The 25,776-nt window shown below is 41.8% G+C and overlaps 1 protein-coding gene across 8 annotated transcripts in view; it reads left to right on the top strand.

Moving 5' to 3' along the window:
• PLAG1 (PLAG1 zinc finger) overlaps positions 35-25,776 on the top strand; it is a 52,413-nt gene continuing 26,671 nt past the window's right edge. For all 8 annotated transcript variants that reach the window (XM_021387170.1, XM_021387161.1, XM_021387165.1 and 5 more), the window contains exon 1: positions 35-267. The gene's annotated coding sequence lies outside the window, so the exon portion shown is untranslated. The remainder of the gene's footprint in view (positions 268-25,776) is intronic.

Genomic DNA, 25,776 nt, shown 5'->3' with positions numbered 1-25,776 from the left:
GGCGGGGCGCGGCCGCGGCGCTGAGTGACGGGGGGAGGCGTCCAACCCGCGGTGCGTGTGGGCGGCGGGCGGTGTGGGCGCGGCGTGTGCGGCAGGCTGGGCTGCACCGCAGCGCATACACTACAATGGCTGCTGGAAGGACGGGAAAGCAAACAATTTCCAGGCCCGCCGCGTCCAGCCCGAAATATGGGGAAAAAATTACAGAAAAATCGGAGAACACTGTAAAGGGTGGAAACGGGGCGCAGAGGGGATGCTGAGGCTCCCGCGGTGAGTCTGCTGCGGGTTTGGGGGGCAGGCGCCGGGGTTTAGCAGGGAAATATCAGGGTTATTTAAATTATGAAGGGGGAGGAGGAGAAGGAGGGGGGAGAGGAGCGAGGAGCGGCGAGCGGCGAGGAAAAGTTGGTGTTAATCATCCCCGCGTCCATCCTTCTCCCCCCGCCGCTCTCAGCCCTCACCGCCCCGCGCCGGACCCCCCCCCCCCCCCCCGGAGGGGAAAAACAGGGGAGGGGAGGCGAGCGTTGCCCCCCGCCCTCCTCCCTCGGAGGGAGAAAGCGATGATTTTCGGCAAAACCTCTCTCAGGAGTTTCCTCCACTCCTCCCCTCCCTCCCCGCGGCGCTCTGGTGGTTCGCGAGAGAGCGGGCGAGGCAGCGCGCTGCCCGGGGCCGGCGGGAGGGAGGGAGGGAGGGCGCGGGGTGCCCGGCGCAGACCCCCGCCGGGGCCGGGGCCGGGGCAGGAGCGGGAGCTGCGCGGCCGCCCCCTCCCCTCCTCGCCCGAGCGGAGCCTGTGCTGCGAAGGCAGTGACAGCGGCGAGAGCGGCGAGAGGGAGCGGAAGACATTAGAGGCGGCGGTGCCGAAAAATGAGGGAAAAAATTAATATAAATTCGCCCCCCGCCTCAAAGCGGCCGAATTTCGCACAGAAATTTCCCCCGCGGACCCGGCTACCCGGAGGGGGTCCCCCGGCCCCGGCGGCCGCCGCTTTGGGGGGGATCCGGAGCGACTTTGGGGCGCTCGCCCCCCCTTCCCCTCGGCTTTTTGGACAAAAGTGGTTTTTTTTTTCGGGGTAAAGCAACGAATTTGCCCGCTCTCCCCCTCCGGGTGGTCCGGGAGCCTTCCCCTGCCCCATCGGCGTGTGTTGGGAGCACAGTGCGGAGCCGAGGAGCGCCGAGCCGGGCTGCGCTGGGGAGGGGGATCGCTAACTGAAAGCAGGAGAGATCCGGAGAGAGAGAGAGAGAGAGCAGGGACAGCTTGTTGTCAGTATCATAAACAACCAAAATGGAGGGAGAACTGAGGCATATAACAAAATAAAAATCAGAAAAAAATGCCAAAAAATACCTAAAAATCGGGGCTGCTCCCCCTTTTCCCCCTCGAAGTGACAGAATAAAACCCGGGGCTTCCCGAGGCCGTTTTCAGGTTTCAGGGAGCAAGGAGTTAATATTTATTATTTTTTTTTGTTGATGAATTCTTTGGGAAGGCAAAAGCCTCCTCTCACTCGCCACCGACAATGGGGAAACGTGAAAATCCCTTTCAGGAGGCAGAGGTAGGGGGAGATGGGAGTGCAGAAAGTGCACAACTTTGGGGCAATGCGCAGCGATCCCAGATAAGATAAATGCTGCATGTGCTGCTGGATAACTTCCTTTTTTAATGCTTTTTGGGTGTTTGGGGGCTTTTTGGAGATGGGGGCTCCTCTCCTTTTCTCTGCCTTCTTTTTCTGTCCTTTTTATTTTTTTTCGGACCGGAATGCAGTGCCTTTGTAGTGTCACTTTCCTGATCTAATTAGGATGTGTGAGGCAAAGTGTAAACCTTTCCGGTTTATAAAGTGCGTTTTCGTTGCCTTTCAATCTCGAGTTTTCCTGGTGGCTCCCTCCTCTCTTTAAACTGGATCCTGCGGAGCGGTGTGGGGCTGAGGTAATGCTCCACGGGGGAGGCTCGCTGCCCCAGGCAGGCACCCCTCCTGCTCTGCCTGCTGCCCTGCCTGGCACGTCCCTTCACCTGTCTGCATCCCAGCAGGCTGGCATTCTGCGCTCCCCTCGTTGTGTTTATATGAAACGAGGATGCCTCATCTCGCCTCACGTTGAAGTTAATGCGAAAGTGCTGCTGATGTTGGTTCCACGTGGGATCAGGGCATTTTAAAGAGACAGCTTCTCTTTTCCTATGGTTCTCAGCACCTCTGCTTATGGCAGAGGGGTGGTTCGTTGGTTGTTTTTTTTTTTAATGGAAGGGAATCAAATCAGCCCTGGTCTGAAAAATTAACCATAGATAATAGGGGGAAATGCTCAGTTTCGTTCGGATCGAAGCGATTCTTCTGTGCGTCACGAGACTTGCTTGGTGTGCTCATGAAAAGGCTGCATTTTGGAGAGCTCTTTTTGGAATGGGTGTTGCAGGAATGGAGGAGTCCCACGTTGTTACATTAAAACCTGACCTTGCAGTGCTACCTGCGAGCTCCCTGGGAGGAGACCTACGCACGCAGTGCTGTTTTGTGGCTCTTTTGTGGAAGTTGCAAAGTGCATTATTTTTACTGTAAATAAGTTCAGCGTTGTTGGGGACACCTGAGTTTGTTGAACAGCATTGCGGCCCGTGTTGTACGCTTAAATCTACTGAGTGGTTCCAAAAGGTTTTGAGAATGGTGCAAATAACTGTAGGTTTTAATTGGCCGAATGAGGGGCTTTTTTACAAGTACACCTTGGCTGTGTAATAACATCACTTGGGAGAATCGCCTCTGGCTTTATTTAAGAAAAGGAAAAATCATCCTAACCGAGGTCTCGTTTCATGGGATGCGTGTGCATCTGTGTGTGCCCGCGTGCTTTTCGCATGGGTTTGGGCTGGTATGGTTTTTCACTTAATTTTTAACTTGAAAATGTTGAACTGTCGCGGTGTGAAATGCTCTGCTTCTTTGAATGATCTCCTATGGGTTTTAATTTTCAGGAAAACAACCTATTTTAAGAAAATTAGCATCGCCTCTTAACATGGCGATTTGATATCTTTGCGAGGAGTTACAGCGTTTCCTTTACACGTGCTTTCTTTTTGCGGTCTGTGTTCGCTTCCAGGTTAGAAATGGAATACAGGTATGGGGTTCTGAAGAAGGAAGATGGTGCACTCAGCTTGCAGGGAGGCTGTTGGAGCAAATGTTTGCTTTGAACCTCTGGAATTTGAATATCAGTTGTGGCAGCTCTTTGTGTTTGATAGCATGTGTTCGCAAATGGTCCGTACCTTCCCTGCAAGTGTGACCAAAGAGCTGTTGTACAGTGGCTGTTGACTGGGGCAGCCTTGTGGTCAGAGATTTTGGAAGAAATCTCCAAGTTTTCCACTGAGTCACAGTCGTGAAAATTAAATCACATCAGCTACTCCTAGGCTCAAAAAGGAGCTCATTAGTGAAGGAAGATTAATCAGTTTGAGTAAAGGAATGAAACTGAACGTATTTCCACAACTGTCTTTTCTGGGTTAGAGATCTTTTTTTGTTGTTAGTGAGAATTCATGCTTCAAAATTCCTTCCCAAACTTTTTTTTTTTTTTTTACACTGATCTCTTCTTTTTATAGACTGAAGGGACTTTATCCTGAAATTTGTAGAAAGCTGATAAATTAGTAGCAGTACACCATGTGTTGGTGTTTGGTTATTTTTAATGTACCGTGGTAGGTAGTAGTGGCTGTACAGAACCAACTGCAGGGAACTAGCTGGTGGTGCTGAGAGCAGTATTTAACAACTCTTAGAGCAGTGCATCTGTGACAGTCAGTGCGAAGCATTCAATATGTTGCAGCCTTTTCACCTCTTTAAGAGCTTCTGAATTATTAATTTGGTGATGCTGAGGATAGGTATAGGCACCCATCCTAACAATAGGAAGGAAACACATGTTGTGGGGGATGGATCTTGACCTACAGCTATGTATTGCAAAGTAAATTCGCTGTATCCAACTATAGCACAAAACTCAGGACATAGGAAGGAGGAGGGGTGTTCTCACAGAATTTGATGCTCTTCTGAAATGGATTTACTTCTAAGCTATAATCCAGATGATGAGGACAATAGAAGAAGATAAATGTTATTTAGGATTGTTTTTTTACAAACTGAATTACTCTCTTTTTCTAAGAAAACTGAATTCTTCTCACAGGGATGATGCGGTGTTTAATAAAAACAGAAATAATTTTCGAAGCTTCCTTCCTTCTAAGAATTGAGATAATCTTCTCTGTTATACGTTGCTTTGGTTATATATGATTTGCTATATTTTTTCAAGGTTTTTTGAAATTAAAACACCCGAAGAAACTAGTGCTGCGGGGCAGTTGTTGGTAAAATTACCTGAGCTCCCATTGGTAAACTGGGGAGTTCGAAATGTACTGAAGTCCTACGCAGATATTTACCAATCCTATTCAGTAGTGTTTAATAGTTAATAACTTCAGTATTCTACAACAGTACAGCAAATGCAGGAATCTAAAGTGACACGTATTGAACTTTTCTTGAGTGCTTAGTTCAAGCGTATTTCTTGGTGTGTACATTTTACGTAGTAATTTTCCTGAAAAATGAGTTTTCCAGTGCAGAACTTTGAGATTTAAATTAAAAAAAACTCTGGAAAAGTTTGTGGAATTCCAAAAGCCCCCGTATCCCAAGTGCAGCCACTCCTAATGGTCGTCCATCTGCATGCGTAGGCAGTCAAAATGGTGCCCTTCAGTCCCCTCCTTTCAGGGCAGTGCATGTGTTTTAAAAGTAAGGGGTTTAGGAGGGCACTATTCCTGCTCTAACTAAACCACTGTTTCTAACTGATTCAGGTTGTTTTGTTAAAAGGGGTGTTTTATTTCAGTCTAAAACAAAGTTTCTGCAATTTGGCTATAACCTCTGGTGTATTTAAAACTAGTACCTGTGAGTGGGCAAATACCTCTAGGGAGGGTTCTTAAACAAGTTTATCTGTTTACCAAGGGAAAATATTCTGGAAAATGTGAAGTATGTTGCAGCACTGAGACCATTCTCAATGCAGTGTAGAGCTAAAAGGAGCTAGCAGCCACCTCCAGCACAGTGACAGAGCGTTTGCTTCAAGGAGGGGTACTCCAACTACCTGCAACTAGCGAGGGTTTAGCTTGCATGGCATTTGAAGGAAAGGTGCAGGATCTGTCCGCTGAGCTGCTGAGCATCTTTATCCAATTACCAAATGTTTAGGTAGCCTTAAAAAACTGTTTAAAAATAATACGAATGTGTGAGCGAAGCAACATTTTCTGTGGATCAAATGTAAAATGTTTAAATTTCTGAAGAATCGGGGATTTTTTTCTTGCATTTATCTGAGCATTTTGTTGGGGAGGAATTGTGTGTCTTTCCTGCTAATCAAAAAATCACATCTAGAATTTAATTAAATTTATATTGATTTTTCTAAATTGTGCAAACTTGCAACTTGAATGTAAAGCATATTGATTAGCCCTCAATGGAATCATTTATGCAGCTGCCTCTATTTTATTTTTAATTTTCCAAGGAACATAGTAGCCCACTGCCTGAAATGGAGTAGGCAGCAATTACTAATGATTTTTAAGTGAACTGTTTTCCACCAAACATCAAATGTGAAAAATTAGAATTGTATGCGAAGTTCTAAGAACCCAATGCTAAATACAACCGGTGACCGTTACTGTGAGCTGAGTTTGATTTAAACAGGCTTGTTATAGTATTTCTTGTCTACTTCAGTATCAGTGTTTACTTGTTACTGTCTTATAGGGATGAATTAGCTGAAATTAACAGAATTATATTTTAAAATTTTTTTTACAAGAGGTAACATGCTTTAGGAGAAAAGTTGTAAGTTATAAGTGATGGGGCCTTCTCATAGAATAGATTAAAATTGTTAATATTAAAATGGACCCTGTGTGTCTTGTAAATGGTTATTTTAGGGTCATGGCATTACAGTGTGTAGCAGTGAATTGAGAGGACAGCATGTGTACAGAGTTGACAGCAAAGAGTGGGAAAGCTGAAATAGTTCTTCTTGAGTTGTAGGAGTAAATCAATTTATATGCTAGCCTTCTTTGTTATAACCTCTGTTCCTTTTCTAACTCAGTGACTGTTCAGGGTGTAGGGATACCTTGTCAAATGCATCAAAAACCCTGGCCAGACTGATGGGCTAGGTTGTACATGCAAGCCTACAAAACTGCCAGGGCTGAGCAAGGGCCAGGAGAGAGCAGAACGCATCCTGATGTGTAGGATTCTTGTTTGTTTGTTTGTTTGTTTAAAGGAAAGAAAATGGAAAAAAAGAAAATTAAAAATATCCAGGACTGAACTAGTGTAAAACCAAAAAGTGAGATAGATAAAACAAATCAGCGTAGACAAGTGTGGCTGTAATCCACAGAGCAGTAACTCAAAACTCCAAGTTAAAATAGCTCCAATCAGTTTTGTGGAGCCAAGTGGGAATCAGGAAAGTAAAACCTAGAATTGCCATCAAATGCAATTAAGAAATAACGGTGTAATGGAACTTGGAAAAATGCAAAAAGTGTCTGTTACAGTAAACTGAATTGTTATAATCTTCTTTTGCACTTAATGTGCTAAATTCCTCTCTCAGAGGAAAATATCCTTAGAAATCAGATTAGAAAGTGTTTAAAGGGAATTATTCGTCAAAGTGGGTTTTTTTTAATTTTTTTTTTTTTTTTTGGCTGAAGATAACTAATAATAATCTCCTCCATACCTCTATGAAGAGTACTATATTTCCTGTCATTTAACTGTGCGGGTTGTACTCAGAGTGTAGCTTTACTACATACCGTACAGGTAATTTACCTGCTAGCCCAGCACTGTCACTACTTTCAGCCTGAAAGCTTCTCTGTGGTTGTGGTCATATAGCACTACTGAGAGTGCCAAATCTGAAGTATTCCCCAAGAATCAAGGTGTAGACGGTTGCTTTTGTCTCATGCACGTTTCCTGGGAATTGCCAAGTGATCAAACAGCAAGGAAAATGTCAGAAAGCTTATCTTCCCTCTTCACTCATTGAGTATGTATTTGTATACTACAGGATATCAGATTTACTAGTGCCTGAGTACTTTAAAAAGCCCTGCAAGTCATCTGATTCTGAATTAATGAGATCTCATTACACTAAATGTTTGAACAGCAGAAAAACTCTCTATGCAAATGAGATGTTGCTGGACCAAGTGCTTGTCACTTCTCATCAAACCCTTGTGTGCTGTATGCATTTATCACCAATGTTACATACATATTTCGTATACAGGCAGAGATATTTGAAGGAAACATCTGGCTGGTAGGGAGGAATGTCATGTCTTTTGAATCAGTTGTAATATAGGAATTTTTTTTTGAAAGGAGACATTTTTGAAAAGAAACCAGTGATCTTATTACAAAAAAAAAGAGAAGGCAGAAGGAAAGATTCTGGCAGCTTACTATTAAATTTCAATCAAGCCTGTATAGTTAGCAGTAAAACGTTTACGAGTTTGTAAATGTTAATTTTCTTCAAACTCTTACTGTCATGTGTGGAATTTTCATTTGTACTAATTGTCCATTTCATGCAGCTGCCTACATTCACAGCTTAACAGTAATTCTGTATTTATCATGTGGAGGCACAGATGCGATATAAATATGTAAAACTAGAAATTGCCTACTGCTATTTTTATGTTGATGGTATACTGCAAATGTGTACGTTTCTGGTGTTAACTACCTGTTATCAGTTAGTGGTGCTCTTGCCCTCACAGGTATTGTAAGCAGAATGAGTATTAAACTGAACTAAAACCAATGTAAAATCCTTGTGGGGTTCTGTACTTTGCTTGAAAGACAAATGTAGACATTGTTCAAGCTTATTTTGTTCTCTGGAAGTTATTGTGGTCAGTACAAGCATAATTTGTTTCATCTAGGACACTGAGAAGCTGAGAGCCTTGTAGCTTAGGGAAGAGCCTGGGCATAGCTGATGACAATAGATGCCAGTTAATTTGAATCTAGATTTTTTTTCCCTCTGTTACTTGACAGTTTTCTTTGATTCTTCTGAATACTGGGATTGTGTTTAGGCTAAACCACTTCTAATTATACCCCAGCACAAACATATAGCTTTTGGCTATATTTTAATCAGTTTCAGAAAAAGTAATAAAAATATTATTGCATATGCCAAAGGATGGTGTTGCTACATGCTATTTTAAATGGTGTTTAAGTATGGTTATAAGCATACCAGTACAATGAAATCAGTTCCATTCCTAAATAACAAAGTTACATTATTTGTTACTTAAAAAGTTACTGAGAATCATAATATATTAATTATCCTAATTATTCAGGCTGGTTTTAATGTGTTGAAATAGCTTTAAAAAGTATATGTGAAATATTTATATCAAACTAGTTTAATTTCTCATTACTTGTAAAACATATGTTTCCCTGTTGTAACTTTTTAAAGAGGTTTTGTCTTACCTGTGCAAGTGTATCCTTTCCTTTTGGTTTCAAAATCCAGCTCTTTCATTTGTTTTAAACCCTTTCGTTCTCCTGAAGTGAATCTGTGTCTCATAAAGTGTTGATATCGATCATTTTTATGCTACAAATTAGTGCTGAGGAGGGCTGTGGAATTGACTTGTGCTGGTGATGCTGCCAGTATAAAAACTGGGATATACACTGACGTGGCAAACTTAATCATAGTGGTATGTGAATGATGGGAATAGCCCCCGACTGAATGAATGTTAAGCTGACCTATGAGGAAGAGATGCCCAGTTCTGCAGCCTCATAGCACTAATCAAATAGATGATGAGCGGTATCGTAAGAAATGCTCAAACACGCTCCTAGTGTGAATCATGGGAGGCAAACAGAATCTAGAATCAGAATTTAGATCATACGTTCAGAAATGAGAAGCTACGAAGTCAGTTTCTTTGGAAAATACTGTTTATAGAGGCATCCCCTGTAGTGTAGTATTATTTCACCTATGAGAACTTGACCAGTTCAGAATATTTGAGGGCAAGATAGTTAAGTCTATCTTGAGCAATAATTTCAGTTTCTAGTACAGTTTTCGTCAATGCCTCATGTAAAACAAACTTCATATCTTCACTGTACTTAAATATTTGAACTGAAAGTGAGTGTAAGAAGCTTTAACTGTGTTGATTAGTGGTTCTTTTGATTGGGGCAGAAAGGTGCTTCAGGTTGAGGAGGTTGAGTATGTGTTGTTAATTTCAATTTTTCCGTAGTTATTAGCCTAGTAAAAACACTGAATGTAAGGATCTTTCCTCAAGCCCTGAGTGAAAAGGGAGATGTGGTCAAGGAGGTGCTCTGATGACAGAAATCACTGGCCCTCGGTCTCAATAAATATTCGAGTCCTATGAATTCATGATTTCAGTGGTACAGTCAGGTTGCAACCTTGAAACTTGTGATATGTTTGGTTATCGTGAGATGAACTCCAGAGTTTGTTGTTAGACAGACCCGAAAGGTTTTGTCTCAGGAAGTGCTTCAGTAGCGTGCTGGTTTTTCTTTTCCCACTGTGTGTAAAGTTTTCATCAGGAATGAAGCCTTAGAAAGTCTCCCTTCTCAGAGCAAACCCTCAAAGGCTCTGCAGATGTCACAAACCTCTCTTTGGGGCTGTTCCTTTTGTAGTTTTAGTTGTTAAACTGTGTTTGAAGGTAAAATAATCTTTCCTTCTAGGCTTCCAGCCTTTATCAGAGAGGCGGCAGTTTGATATCCTGTGGTGGTTTTATCATAAAGGTTTTATGTAGATAGGTTAACAAAAGACCTTAAAGGCGGCAGAAATTAGCTATCAGTTTGCAAGTGCTCTGAAACTGTTGTGTAGTGGTATATGAATGCTACTTGTTTCATTGAGATAGGAAGACCTGTAGTCTGGAGGAGATGGAGCTTAACTCATGCCTTAATTCTTCCCCAAATACACATAAAAACTTGCCACCATTTTTGCTGCTAGCAGCGCTCTAAACGATATCTCTGATACATGTAAGATGCATGTATCCAACCTTTTTGTAACTTAGGCCTTCGAAGGAAATGTAAGAGGTCTAGTGGATGGAGGTGATGTTTGCATCCCTCTTATGGATGATCTGTTGTTTAGGAACTTTGTAAATTCATTCTAGGATTTCATGTTTGGGAGTATAGCTGAGAGAGTACACAGTCAAAGCTGGGTGTAGAGCTCCGGCTGTAAGGGAGAGCGTTCTGCCTCCTTACGGTGGCTATTCAGACTGTTCTGTCTGTGGTTCTGTGGAGCCAAAAAATTGTTGTTTTTTTCTTCCCACCTGTTGCATTCTTCAGTTGTTCCAGAAGTCCATTTCTTGATGGTTTTTTGAGAAGTATATTACAGTGGCTGGCAAAGTTATTAAACGACAAATTCTGAACTACACAATTTGAAGATGGAAGAGGGAAACTTTTTTCCTTCTGATTCCAACCAGATTTATTTGCATGGTTCCTTGGCCTCTTCAGCAGTGCTTTGCTATAAATCAAAGTAAATGAAGTTGAACAAAAAGTCCATAAAAACTCATGTCCCAGATTCCTCTGGTGGAGCTTAAAACGTAGTTGAATGCTGACAACTCTTCTTCACAGCGGTCTCCCAGGATATTCAGCCTCCACTTCATTCTCTCCAAATATCTTGATTTCCGTCTGTCACGTTCTAGCTGCATCATTGGTAAACGTGCAGTAGTAACTGTATAGTCTGTATAAACCTGTTGGAGCCCGTGGCAGAACAAGAAATTTATGTTGAAGTTGAAATGCTTCTCAGGGAGCAAATGGTGTTTCCCCATCATTTTTATTATTATTATAATGTACATTTGAGATTGTTTCAGGTGGCATTCATGAAAAGGAGTGACCTTTCAGGTTGCCGAGAATCAAGCTGTTCAGAATTTTATAGGTTAAAGTTAGTATTTATTTAAGCATCATTTGGAAACCGGTGGTCATTCAGGGTACATTATGGAACAGTAGAGTCATGTGCTTCTCAGCGGGGGGTGCTGCTTAATGATGGCACTGCGATGTCCTGAATTTGGGAGGAGCGGACTTGCAGTGAAGGAATGGTCTCTTTCTACAGTGTGAGCAGGGAACTGCTTTACTCTGGCTTTTACAAATAAATGAATTCTCTGGAATTGGATCCTTCGCTTGCTAACATTTTCCTTTTTTTTCCTGCGGTATCAGAAATGGACACTTTGGGATGATTTTTACAAGTCTGCTGACTTGAAAGAGCAATTATGTGTAACCACATGAAATTAGAGTGTTTGAAAAGGACAAAAACTCCTTTTGATAAAAATCTTGGAAGAGTGTTAACTGTCTTGAAAGCAAAGAAAAATTACTCAATCTGATGATTTTTTTTAATCGAGTAGATAATATTCAGATGTCATTGGTTTTGATTTAGCGATAGTTTGAAACCCTCGGTAAGAGAATGTGTATTATAATGGTAGATTTTTTAAAAATAATATGTGATGTATGCATAGAGGAATATTGTTTTCTGTAAAAAAAAAAAAAAAAAATCAGAACTTGATGGAAAAAAGGTTGTGTCTGTATACATCCATAACATTTTTCTGAGGTGGAGAGGTTAGGCACCTAGATGCACAGGTATTCCGAACCCTGCCCTGGTTGGTTGTGGGAGCTGTACAAACACAGAGCTCTTGTACATTCAGTTAGCGTATGGTCCTGTGCTTTCTGAGGTTCGTGAGTCTCTTGGCTCTGGGTCTTGGAGTTCAGAATTAACCGTGAGATGTGACTATGTGATACTGACTTTAGGAACACCTGGTACTTCAGTCCAGTGTTGAGAGTGTATTTTACAAAACTTGAGTGTAAATGTTACGTGGCTTTGGGCTTCACTTTCTAGTGCCGTGGAGCGTTCCTAAGAATAACACCTCTGACTCAGCAGATCAAAAGTTATGTTTGTTGGAAAACAGAATTAATATTTTATATTTTTTTAACAGCTTAAAAATAGCTGTGTCGAAAGAGATTATGCTTTTAACATGCTAATCCACTAAGCCATCGTACATCATTCTGCAGGGAATGTTTTTATGCCAGGCAGCTGTCTCTTACTAGAATCCATCTGAAAGGTTTCAGGTTATCGCAGAAATACACCCATAAACCCGAGAGAGGCTTCTTTAATAGAATGTGTGATGTGGGCATTATCAAATAACAGCCTTTTTTCCAGGAATTGTTTTACGTGTCAGTACCGTTTGGCCTGTTTCGGGGCATTCTGGCTATTTTGAGACAAATTGATGATTTAAAGCGGCACTTGCAAAACGCTTTTCTCAGTGTGGGGGTGTTAACAATTCCTAATTTGAATGTAGAATATTATGTTGTGATAGCCAAATATCTGACTGGAATGCTTTCCTGATTACACGAAAGATAAAGAACGATGAAAATTTGTGCCAGATGGATTGGAGACTGGGAAATGCATCTGAATCTTGGTTGCTAATCTTGCCCACGTTCGTCTGACCCTTTGTTTTTTGAAGTTGCATTTTCCTCATTCAATTTTTGTAATTCTGTATTGTCTCTGTGGAGAGAGATGCTCAAAGGTGGGAAACAGCAATACTGACTTTGCAGAAACATTTGTAAAGCGCACAAAATACAACTGAAAAGTCAGCTGTGTCTTATCTTTTGACTTCAGGAATCCTTGTTGTTACACTTGTAAGGACAGTAGATAGGCGCGTGAGACAGAAATTTGGCTGTGGGTTTACTGCTGCAGCAGACACTGGTGGCTTCTTTAGTTGTTAGATATTAAGAAAAGGAATTTGCTTCTAGTTAGATGTCTAAAATTTGCTGAAACAGCTTAGCAATGACAATTTCATTTTGCTTTACAAATGCTAAGTCAGAATGGTACAACGTGAGATATCAAGTAGTAATAACTTACTAAATGTATCTGCTCTGGCTAGTTACAGGGCTCTATTTGATGTTATCTGTCAGATTAGGGTACTTGAAAATGTGCTGCTGCCTAACTGGTGAGCTGGGATGTTACTATGATTTCTTATAGGCTGGAGAGGTGTGTAATCTTACGTAATGTAAACGACTCCTCATTTCTGGTGGGATTAGCTCTGTAACTTGAAGTATGGCTCTGTGATTCTTTTGCTGTTGTTGTTACACAGATAGTTACACATATAACCATAGCACAGTACTGTGTTGTACAGCCTTTGCAAGGTGCAGTGCCATCATGGGAGACAGGGAGAATATGGGAAAGAAGGTAGCGTGTGGTGCAGCATAAATGAGACATCGGAGGGCCTACACCAAGTATGCAGTGACAGCCCAGGGAACTAAGGAACTGTGGATTGCTGTAAGTCTGTCTACTGTTCGTGTGTGAAAATACTTCCTATGGAGCGCGTATAGTTTGTTCATGATTGTAATGCTTTCAACAAGGAGTTTTGTGGTGCTGCACGGAAGCAGCTACGCCAGTCTTTATGTAAAGTGTTTTTAAGTAGGCTGTTGAAAAGGTGGCGTTCCAAACAGCCACAGTTTGAAAACCTGATAAGGAAGGAATCATCGTAAATTGTTTTGTTCCGAAGCTGTATGCTTAGTCGTCCTGGCAGACGGTTCTTACTCCTCTAAGGTTGTGTTCTTGCTGAGCAGTTAGATGCAGTTACCTACCTTCGAGCTGATTCCTGGAGTTAGCCTAACTCGAATGAGAACGATGGCTGCGAAACAGTGCATAAATCACTTTGTGGATCTGGGTTGTTAACTGTACTAGTAAAAAACATTCTTTGAGTCGCCATTTTAAATTAAAACAAACAAACAAAAAGCCACCACCACCTAGATATTCTTGTGTGTGATTAGGATAGCTATTACTCTGTTCATGCGGACGGCCGGTGCAGAAACAGAGAATGTCTCTAAATTCAGCAAGTGGTGTGTGTTGCTCTAAAGGCAGCAAGTGACTCATGTGACTGTCTTAGCAGCTGGGCAGCAAGATTAGAGAGCTACTATGTACACATTCCCTTAGGGGGGGGTCCAAGCTATTGCTAAATGAAGTTGTGTTACTGCCAACAACTGAATAACGGGCATAAGGTATAGTAAATAAATGTGTCATAAGGTTAGCCCAGCGGTCGTTTCAGATGGCCTTTAGAGTGAAGAAAAATTTCTCCAGGTTTCTGTTTAAAAGACTTTTTGTCTTTTTTTTTTTTTTCCTAACACGTCAACTTCATACGTCATTACATATCTATTGTCCCTTTAAGTTTGCAGATTTGTAAAAGTCATCTTGGAATGGCTGTTCTTGACACTGCAGGAAAAAATGAAAATGTTAGCGAGTGAAGAATCTTATTCCAAAGAAATACTTTATTTGTAAAAGTACTAAAAATATGCTTGTGTCATGAAGTATTTTGATTTGAACTGAAATTGGCAAAGCGTATCCTTCTTGGTCACTTGCTAATTTGAACACTTATTCGTGATGTTATTCCTCATGTATTTCCTAATTGTAAGAATTTGTGAAGTTTGTTCCAAATTGTCTTTAAGTTTTCCTGGCATGCCAGTATGGATTAGTGGAATACGTGTTCTTTTTATTTTTTTTTTTTTCAAAGTTCCCCAAACCAAATCCTTTTTTTTTTTTTTTTAAACTCAGATGCTTGCTTTTTGTAAGAAAGTTACTAAACATTTGTGAATGCTTTGTCCTTTATAGATACATATTTACAGTTACACATAGGTGTTTAATATATTATGTATGAATGTAAACTCAAAATTGTTACCCTGTCAAATGCCACTGTAGGACTAAACCTCCCAAGAGCTCCTTTCAGTCTGGAGGACCAGAGGACGTACATTTGATGGTTGCAATCAAGTAAATTGATACAGAAATCAAGAAGACATGAATGTGAAGCTCCCTAGCGCTGTTTTTAGTATCAACATTCAGGCCATGATTATGTTTTACAGCTGAGAATTTATTTTCCAAAGAGGAGTTCTTGTGTTTGAAAAGACAAGGTGGACAAGAGGTCAAGCCCTTGATCAGTTCCTTATAGTAAAAGAGTACCAGGCATGGGTTCCTAGCCATCATCACTGCATCCTGCTGCCTTTAAAAGCTATCAACTGATTGGTTTTTTGATCTGCTTCGGGTTTTCTGGTTTCTGCTTTCTCTTTTCCTGTTTAGAAATGACTGGTTTCCTATTTGTTATTCTCTTTCATGTTCTCTGCAAGTTTGTGCAACTGTTACTCAAGAACAGTTTTGATTTATATCTCTAATAAAAATGTAGAGCATCATATAAAATTGCCTGAAGTTGTCAGTGCATCAGAAAGCTACCTTCTCAGGGTGAACCATCCTTTTAATAACAGTGTACAACACCTTGTTGATCTGGTCCTTTTGCCTTTGCGTACGTTGATTTTTCTTTGTAATGAAGTCTCTTACTGTTTAGTATTTTGAAATCTTGGATTTATGGGCATTCTTTGTTGTTTTTTTAATTAGTTTTGATTCACCCTCTTCTGAATCTTTCATTACTATTTTTTTTTATGTACTATTTTCCTGTACCAAATTGCTGTTATCATTTTTATGTCACACATTACTCATCAGTTGCAAAAGAAAAACCCGTGTAGTCTCATTTCTTCATTGCATAGACCGATGGTGCTCTGTGACACTGGAGCATGAGCAGACAGAGGGTTACATGTCTGCCGGTAAGGAGATACCATGCTAGCAGACTGTGGCCAAGGATATACCTGCAGAATGCATCAGTCCTCTGAAAAGCAGTAACTACTTGAATGCATTCATGGATTCTTGTGTGCTTTCCTTGAGATGAGCCACCAGAAATATCCATCTTCCAGCCGAGTTTCAGGTTCTGGGCTTTGCTGTCCAGTGCTGCATACAGCACCGGTCCACTGGGCTCTGACCTCTCATGCTAAAGAACTGCTGCAGCACACAGCTTGCACGGGGCTGCTTCCCCATCCTGCAGCATGCTGTGTTTGCTCAGAACACCTTTTGCATCACTGGAAGAATCATGTAAACAGCTGTCCTGAGAGGATATTTGCCTGAACAAGACCTGGGTTGTTTGCTTCTTACAGATATGCACACAAAATTTCCAAGAGACAAATTTCTGCTGCCCCACTGAAACAGAGAGAAGTGCCCTCTCAGAAGGAGGAATTCTCTTAACCTGCTTCTAGCTAGAAATACAATATGTTCTTGATAAATTTGATTTTCAAATGGCCAACAGGTACAGCCCAGCAGAATCAGTCAGAAGCGTCTCATATTTGTGTGAGATCGCCTTCTGTAAACAGGCATAGTTTAAGGAATGTGGGAGTAGGAAAGCATCTTCCTTGATACTGTCCTTCTCCCCTCACACCCTCCTGCCACTCTATTCTTAAGAGCGGAATCATCGTGGTGTTGGCTTCTCAGGGCTGTGAGTAAATCATGGATGCTCTAAAGGAAGTGGAGGTGCTGTTCCTGATGCTATTTCTGTCCTGTGGTGAGAATTTTGCAGTGTTACTGTGGTGGTGTGTGCCACCTACCCAGTATGCTTTCCTTTGACAGGAAGACCTACAACTAAGGAGGAAAAAATGGTCTGGGTGAAGTTGGTAGCTGGTTATTTATTTTCTTTTTTTTTTCCTCAGCCTGTGCTCAGCATTTCTTAGGGCTAAAGTTGCAGTCTCACAGCTTTCACTGCACCAGCACCAGCCCGGCAGGTTGGCTGAGAGCTTTAAATTGATCAGAAGTGACTCCAGCTCTTTGGTTTCAGATGTGATCTTGGTGTTCAGTCCTTTCAAGGAGCAATGGGCTTTCTAGTGATGAGAGAGAATCTCTGTCGCTGCCTTCAAAAAGAGTGAAATTGTAGTTCTGATATCCTCTGAGTAAGGAAGCCTTCTGGGGCAAGCTCAAAAGTAAAGCATGGGAAGAAGCGGAGCCTAGATAGCTGAAACACTCTGCTCCAGTAACTATAGATACTGTGGTCTTTCACAGGAGAACTGTGGACAGGAAGAATGTTTGTTTCTAAGCGCTGATGACTGTGTAAGAATAAATAGAACTAAAGGAGGCTTTAGGAGTTGTGTTGCTTTGTTCGTGTGCTTAAAAAAAAATATATAGCATCCATTTTTAGGATTCAGTGTACTAGAGGCTGAAAAGGAAAACACAGCAGGCATCTGTCCCTCCCCTGACAGGCTCAGAGAAGAGTGGGAGGGAAAGAAACAGTTAAAGCACTCACAGTTGTGTATATCTGTGTGCTGTTGAAATTTGTTTGTCAATTTATCAATGGTGGCAGACACTGTGGATTTTAAAGCAAATAGTAAAATTGGCTGTCCCCCATTTGCACAAAGTAAAACTATATTGCCATGTGCACTCCTAGGCTACCCTGTGTTTCAGGCCCTATATCTGAAGTCACATACCAGTGGGATGCTAGTTCTCGGAGCTGTATGGATCGCACAGATGGGAGTTCACAAGCCAGTTGGCTGTCTGGAAACTTATACATGGATCTTGACAATGGAACATATTTATACAGAGTTCTGGTATGCTCTCTAGCACATTTGATGTTTTGCCTCAGGCTCTGGATGCTTTCAGAAATCCTGCCTGCAGCCTCTGTCTATACCCTTGTGAATCTGGCTCCTGTGATGCCCAGCCTAGACCATGGGACTTGTACTGTGGGCAGTTGAATATCTAAACAGGTCAGCTTGCAATTCATGCCCAGGGTAAAATCCAGCGTGAAAACATAATGAATGGCTCTTGTCATTTTTCTGAGGGTTATTTATTAAGAATCAATTTTCTGTGGCATTTTTCAGGATAACCTGTTTTGAGATTACTAGGCCTAGTTTTATTCAAAACTATTGTCTTAATCATCTGTTGAGATCTTGTGTTTCACTGCCTTCCACTGCAACTGCAGACATTAGGTATTTCTGCAAATCACCCCTTGGAGACATGTGCCAAGGACCTGGAAAATTAATGACTTCTTGTGTAGCGTTCAGTTTAAATGACAGAGATCTCTAGTAGATTCTGAGCTCTGTAGGACAGCAGCGTTCAATTGTCTGACTCAAAAGGATTGGTTTCTGAATGACTAAAGGGATTGTGGAAAAAGTAATCAAGAAAGTGGCCAAATTTGGGTAGAGTTCACAGGAATGACAGCTAGACCACTATTTCTGTCTAATTTCACGTCTATCCCAAAGGACATGGGTTCAAAACTGTAGGAAAAGGATAAGTAGGAGAAGTCTGCCAGAACTTTTTGATGAAGGAAAATCTTTTCCTTACTTTTTTTTTTTAATGGCTCTATGGTTTTGAATGAATAAAAAGAAAATACTGAAGCAGACACTAACTTGTAAAATTTCAGCCCAAACAATGGTAGTTTGGCAAAGTCATCTGTTGTCTTATATAGAGAAGTTTGTCTTACAATGGCATGTGTTTGGCAGCGTAATGAAATGTGATACTAGGTATTCTGCCAATAGTGAAACATGTTGGATTTGAGTTAGCATTTGTACCTGATAGCAGTCAGTTATTCTGTGAATTAGCGGAAGAATTGTCTTGCCTTCAAATAAAGGGTTGATAGACGACCATATCTCAGGTCATACCAGTCCAGTTAAGGCCCAAGATGAAAAATACAACTTTAAATCAACTTGATAAAATGGTGATCAGATGTTGTTTAGTGAAAATGATTATACTTGTGTGCATATCGAAGCCCAGCATTCTGGGCTTGTATTTGACAGTTGTAAAACCAAATGTGTAGGTACAGGCACGGCAGGACGCATGTCATGTTAACTTTTCCTGTGTATTCTAGTTGCCAGTAATTCACTGGTCAAAGAGTTCCTGAGCCAGACATAGTGTTTTTATATTTACTAACCCTTACTAGTCTTTTCTGTGAACGTTTTCCTGTGACCTCTTCAACACCTTAAGTGTCTAAACACACTGCAGCAAGAAGTCCCACAGTAAAAATGTGAAGAACATGTATGCTTCCTTCTTGAGCCTGTGCCCTGGTGATTTCACTTCATGTCTCAAGCTCTTTCCTTGGAAAAGGCACTACCTACCAGTCTGTTCAGATTCCCCTCTCATTCTCTAGCCACTTCAGTGCAGATATACCTGTGTGCCATTTCAGTTGCATCTCCCTTACCTAAGTTTACTGATTCCGCTTGCTTTGTGGAGCTTGGTTTCCTTGTCTTTCCAGACACTCATTGTTAGTTTAAGCTTCTGCTGGATTGCTTGATTTAGGCCTTAAGCTTACTCTTCTGAAGTATTTCAGTGAATGCTGGGAATTATTAAGAACGGAATAAAACAGGCAGCAACCTGTGGTGTATTTGTCTCGACTACCAAATAAGAGGTACTTGTGAAAGGGAGAAAATGTAGAAAGTGATAAAAATGAACAAAGTAGTGAAACAGCTTCCAGACAAAGAAGGCCTATATTCTTACACCTTAGATTCTTCAGCCTAGTAAGAGACTACAACAGGGAGAATGCAGTAGAAGTTCCATATCACAGACAGGGGATTATAAAGGAGTCACAAGTGACATAGAATCCTAGAGCAGCTTAGCTTGAAAGGGACCTTAAAGCCCATCTGCTTCCAACCCCTTACCATGGACAGGGTTGCCTCCCAACAGATCAGACTGCCCAGAGCCCCATCCAACCTGGCCTTGGATGCCTCCAGAGGTGGGGCATCCACAACGTAGACAAAGGAAGAGCAAAGTTATTGAGAAATAATGGGAGGTTGGTTCAGAACTAGCTAAAAGAAAGCAATTGTTAATAAAACATGAAATGAAGCTGTGAAAATCCTTGTCATGAGATGTTGAGAATAGAAAAGTTCACACAGGCACAAAAAGGAACTGCCCAAGTTATGGAAAAGTGTTTTGAGAGCTATTAAGTCCATCTAGGTCAGGAAGTCCCTAAATCGCAAACAGTGATACTTCCCTCAAATGCTCTGCACTTGCCCTTCCTCATCTGTTGTAGGCTGATGCTGGGTGGGCTCTGGGTCTGACCACCATTGTGCTGTGCTGAGAGCTCAAGGGAAGCTGTCCCAGGAGCCATGGCTGGCTGGCTGTGACCCTGTGTAGACTCACTAGTTATGTCATCTTTTGACGTGTAAGTGGTCATTGTCCTTGGTTTAATTATTAAGGCGTTCTGTAATTTTTTGTGGTCGGAAGTTTTGTTGTGCTACCCAAATAGATTTTTCTTGGTGAATATGTATTGCTGGATTTATACACAGTGTTCCTAGCAAGAATTTGATAGCCCACTGTAATGGTATCTGTATGTCTCTATCTTCCCTGGAAGTAGAGCTGCTTTTATGCATAATTATAGGCTTTTTCTTCTCCAACAGCCCTCTTTAGTGACTTTTAGTAGCTGCTTATATGATGGTTGTACACAGATGTTTTGCATCTCTGCTACTTCCAAGTAATGAATCTCTAGTCTCTAAGTGCGATACTCCATCCTTTGCTGTTACTTTTCATCCCATTTCTGTCGCAGCTGTCCTTAAGATTTGGCACAGCTTTTCTTGTGGGTTGTTTCAGTCTGCACAATACTTCTAGAACCTCTTAGGTTTATATTTTACACAAATTTTGGTAGTGCTCATGTAAAGGCGTAACAAGAAATACAAAGGAAAATGTTGAATCAGAAAAGACTGACAAGCAGTCTTGGCAGAACTCCATGAATAACATCCTTCCACCTTTCAGAAAGAAAACTGTTTTCATCTCCTCTTGATCTTCTGCTTTTCCTGCTTTGCAATTCTGGAGCTAGCACCTCACCTCTCAGCTCAGCAAACTGCTTCTCAGGTGGTGGTATATCAGATGTCTGACTGAGTTGGACTTGAGCTGTTGTGCTTCCTTTCTATAAAGAATATTTTGTCATGTTGGGGGAAAGTTGGATGTTTGACATGGTTTCAGCTTTTAAAAATCATGTTATATTTTATTGTATTTTCTCTTTACCTTCATGTTTTCATTCTTTCTTCCAAAACGTGATCCAAGCAAGAAGCTGTGCTGTCATCAGGTACATTAGGTCCAGATAACTTTTTTCCACCTTTCCTCAATGCTGAAATGAAGCAAAAACTTTTCGGATTTGATGCTGTTTTAAGACTCTCCCATCTCATCGCATGCCAGTGTTGCTTCCAGTTAAATCAGATGATAGTTCTGAAATATGGGAGGCAGTGCTCTGTTGGTATGCTAGATACTTTCACTTAATTCATCTTTCAGAAGTCCCTGTGCTTGTCTCTGAAGTTGGCACAACCACTGGAGCAGAGGACTGTAAGTTTCTATCTTGTTTTCTCTGTAGTGGGAGTAGCAAGTTGAAACAGTTGCTGTTGCTTCTCCTTGGTGTTAGTAATTGCTGTGGATGTTTGGCAAGCTTAGTTCTGACCAAGTTCATTCAGGGAGATGCGTGCACCTCCAGTAGCAGGGATTTAGCCACTTAGTGCCACTCATCACCCCTGCTGAGGCCAGGCACCTTGCTGGGCTGTGGTGCCCCGTCAGCCCTCTGTGCTCCATCTGCTGCGCGGGGGTCAGGGCCCACACGCCTGCAGGGTGGGGATGGTGCCAAAACTGCTCGTTTGGCAGGTGCTAAAACTTTTGCTGTTCCTGATGTCAAGCTGCCACAGGGAATCTGTAGGTGTGGTTTCGTGGTGATCCACAGCGAGAGCTGCAGGAATCCCAGTCAGAGATGGGATCCTTTACCTGAGAGGCTGTTATCACCTCTTCCCTCATGCTGGCAGTAAGCTGCCTCCAAAGGCCAAACCTGTATGAACTGCTTTTTCCTGCAATTAGTTGGACTGCCTTAACTCTCTGTCCCAGTACTCTGTGTGGTCAGACAAGCACCAGTGCGAGAAGAGAAGGGAAGGGATGTAGAAGAGAGCACCACTGAACTGTTTCAGTGTGCAGGCCTTGTCAAAATAGTGGAGATCTGTCAGTCTGCTCCACTCAGCAGGACAGCTGTACAGACATTTGTCTGCCCCAGTCCCTTGGCTATCACTTTGGGAGCAGCACAGGAGCTGTTAACCCTGCCTTAGGGCTGCTGGGAGTCTATTGAGCCCCGTGCTGCTGGCCAGGAGGTGGCCCCTGGCCGGCCTGCAGCATGCACTGGGCGTTGCATTCTCTGCCTGCAGCTGGGCTGTGGACCAAGGTGTTTGCTTCGGTGCAGTCATCTAATTCTGGAGATGGCTGCTTGGCTTTTGGAGACTGGGTCCAGAGAGGGGAAGGTAGCTGCTGAGACTGCTTGCCAAGCCAGATATCAAATCTAATGAGGAATCAGGCCTTGAGGTTAACTGCCCGCAATTATCTCTATCTGAGTGATTCTTCAGTGTTTTATTTTCAATTGGGAAAAAAAAAAAGTGAGATCTCACAGTGCTGGTTCCTACGGCCTTGTAATTCAAGGGAAGTAGCAGCCCTCATCTTTAGAAGTTCAGCCTCTTGGGTACAAATCCCAAAGTTTTAGTGACAACTAATGTAACGAGGAGGCTGAAATACGAACCTCTGGTGTTCCCAGTTCCCATTTGGGATGCAGATTCCTCTGAAAGTACTTCCCTGCTTTGATAAGGAAACGATTTCAGAAAGGGACACGTTGAATTCATCAGACCCTTCTGCCTGTTTGTGTCAGCAGTGAGCTGTTACTTAGCCGCTTCTTCCCATAGCTCTTTCTGTCCACTTTGTACTCGTCCTGCCGGCAGATGTTGTCCCCCAGCACCCATTGCAGCCTGGCTTGGGATGACGGAGGAAGATTTTCATCACCAGGGGTCAGAAATAAGCTTCTTGTGTGTGGTCGATAATATGTAGCACGAGTGGTTTAGTAAGATGAGCTTCCAGCTCTCTCTGCAGGAGAAGGGGATGCATACCTTTCATTAACTTCTGCAGATTTCTGCGATCTGATAGGAGGCGGGAAAGAAATTTAATTTCTACAGCCAAGTCTCTGTGTGTAACTTTCTCATGTGTTGCTGATGACGGAAAGATTGGGCGGGTGCCGTGCTGTCAGACTGGATTACCCAGCGCTCGCTGTCAGGAGTCCACAATCCATGCTCTCAAGTACAGCGTTCCTTTTTCCTGAAGGACTGTGGGTTTGTGTGGGTACGAACAGTGGTGGCACGGGCACAAGTCCTCTGGTATTCAGATTTGTGTATGCGCAGCGCTGTGACATTTGTAGTTGTAATGTTATCTGTTAAGAGTAGAGTAAATCCTACTAAAGCAAGTAGTGTAAATCACACCGGGTTTACTTCAGATAAGTCTGTCCACCGTTATGTGCAATTAGACAGAGACTTTTAAAGGATTAATAGTTGTTGTATTATAAGAGATTGGTCTGTGGTAGGAAATGAGGCTTCCAGTGCAAATTTTCTTTGAGCATCCAAATGCAAAAATCCCTTATTAAAATTTACCTGGTGGTTTAGCTTTTCTTAGCAGAAGGTTCATAGGTCATAGAAACAAGTGCTGTATGAAATTTCAAACCCAATGGTCACCTGCTTTTAAAGAAAAACAGTAGTATTAGCTCATTTTAGAAAGCAACACTGTTATTTAACTTCTACTTTGTGCTGTCATGATATACCTCTGGTCATTTGCATCCATCTGTATGCTGAACTGTTTGGATTATTCTTTTGTTAATTTTATTTTGAGCTGCAGAAGCCAGCACAAGATCCTGATGATTTCATTGGCTTGCTTTCTGGTCAATTTTTTCCTAAGAAAAGGTGACTATACCAAGGCTGGGAATAACCCTGTCTGTGTTCAAATCTGTCAGACAGCGATCACTGCCCTACAGTTAAGCTTTGCTTCCTGATCTCTGCTTCACTTCACTTCACTTTTTAGGCTCCGCTTTCCTCTTCATGTTATTCACTGTTTGTTTTGTTTCATTTTTTTTAACCAACTTGTCATCTGCCAAATAAAGGGTACGGAAGAGATTGCTTCCTTATAATTGTTCCTAATCCACATGTAATTTGCTTCCTCTTCCTTACTCTATTTTGCACCTATCTCTTCATCTTCTCACCTTCATCCCCATCCCTCCTCCCTCCACAGTCTTTGGTTTTGGAAGGATCTGGGAGATGTGGTTGTATGCCAGACAGGCTTGATTATTACTTACATAGGGAAACTTCATCTTGTCCAACAAGTAAGCTATTCGTAGCCTTGAGGGATATATCTAAAGGGCACAGAGTTTCCACTCAAAATTTAAGTAGATTAGATTGTGTGTACATATTTGTTGTGATTTGGCAGGTATCCCAGCACCCGAGGTCTTAGAACATATACTTTGCTATACTTGAGGCAAGCTCAACTGCGTGTTTCAAGAGACGCTCTGGAGCAGTGGGAGGCTGCTAGGAGTTCACAAAGGTGTTATCCTCTCTAGATCTTACGCAACAGGAATTTTGACTACTGTTCTGTCTCGTCCTGTATTTTATCTTGATATTAACTTCTATTAGACGCTTCAAGGGGTGGCATAACTGTTAGACAGAGAGGAGAAAATCCTCTTTTAACTCTGCAGGTTTGGATTCTGTCCTGGAAAAAGAGGGCTGCTATTATTTTTTTCTGAAGCCTTCTTAAAATCACGATACAATTCTGGATGATCACGTCAGAGATAAGTGTTGTCTGCATAGCTGTATCCTGCCTGCTAGCACTGCATCTCACATGCTAATTGCTGTTAAGAACAAAGTAGTTGTGTTGTTTATTAGTTTGAAATTTGCTATGCTATGGTGTTACTGGGTATCTCTCACTGTCATAAGAACAGCTGAAACTGTGTGACCAGGTTAGTCTACTGCTAGTTATTTTAATAATATTCACTTGTGGTCTTGTTGTTTTGGTTTTGTTTATTTATTTGGTTTGTTTATTTGTTGTTGTTTTTTTTTAAGTGTAGTCCCAAAATTCAGGTGCTGCAGATACACTGGTGGGAACTGTGAAGTTAAAACAGCTGTATTTTATGAAATTCTGTTTGGTATGGCACTTTTCCTTATAAGGTCCAATGACCAATTGTTTTGATTATTTAGAAGGGAAAAATTCCATGAGAACTGTTACTGAAAATGACTAACTTGGCATTAGTGATCTGTCGCTCTCTTACAGCATTTGATGCAATACTGAAGTTAATAAAGATAGCTGAAATATCAGCAGCTGAAGTGCTGAGTGGCTCAGATGTTTTCAGATTCATATTTTTATGTGATCTGCGTATTATGTTTTCCTGTAAATCACCAGCGGTATCTGTAAATAAATATGGTTTTTGTTTGTGGTGGTGCGATCTCAACATCCAGGCCTTTGTAAATAAAGAGCAGCCTGGATAACTAAGGGAAAAGTTGAACAATCGTTTCATAGTGCAGGGTGACCTACAGGCAGCTCAGAGCTGCAGGGGTTCCTAGGTTTTGCTGTTAGAGAGGTGAAATCTTTGCAGAAGGATGGTAGCACTGTGCTGAGCAATCTGCAGGAGCCCAGTGGGACTGCTGGGTAAGGCTGCATGGGAAGGGGATGCTTGACAGAGAGGTGGACTGGATTTATTTAAGTGGTTTTGTTTCTTTATTTAAGCAAGGGTTGGAAGCTAGTAAAAATGCACTAGCTGATAGGCAGTGCGTATGGGCCCCTGTTGCTTGAAGTTACTGAGAAGTATGAGAGAGATGGGACCAGGATTTACCTGATTTGAAATGTACTCATGTACTCATTCTTCTGGCATCTCAGTGCTTTGGGAAGAAATGCTCAAAAACAGCTGCCTAAACCCATTTCTGCTGTCTGTTAGAGCAGGCTCTTAGAGTCTGAGGAGTGATCTGTTTTTACCTTCTGTATGTTGAAATAAAGATTTGCCCTAACAAGCAGAAAGTGCGTGAAAAAATACTGCATTTCTTTTACTTCTGTTACGCTTTTCTAAGTACAGAAACATAGGATTCACTCAAGCAAATAATGGGTAGAACTGTTTCTTTTGTAAACCTTACAACAGAGGTAGTGAGAAAGGATGTCTAGACTGTTGATCACGAAAACTATTTACTATGGTTTTGTCTACAGTAGGCTGCTACTTTGAGCGTGTTAGTTCCTCTCATAGCATCATGTGTCCGTGCTGAACTTAATTCTGGAAGTTGTGTCAGAAAAGGACTGCTTGCT

The sequence above is a fragment of the Numida meleagris genome, chromosome 2, assembly GCF_002078875.1.
Source record: "Numida meleagris isolate 19003 breed g44 Domestic line chromosome 2, NumMel1.0, whole genome shotgun sequence".
Classification (NCBI taxonomy): domain Eukaryota; kingdom Metazoa; phylum Chordata; class Aves; order Galliformes; family Numididae; genus Numida; species Numida meleagris.
Note: the sequence above shows the minus strand (reverse complement) of the source record. Positions and strands in the feature narration are given on the sequence as shown.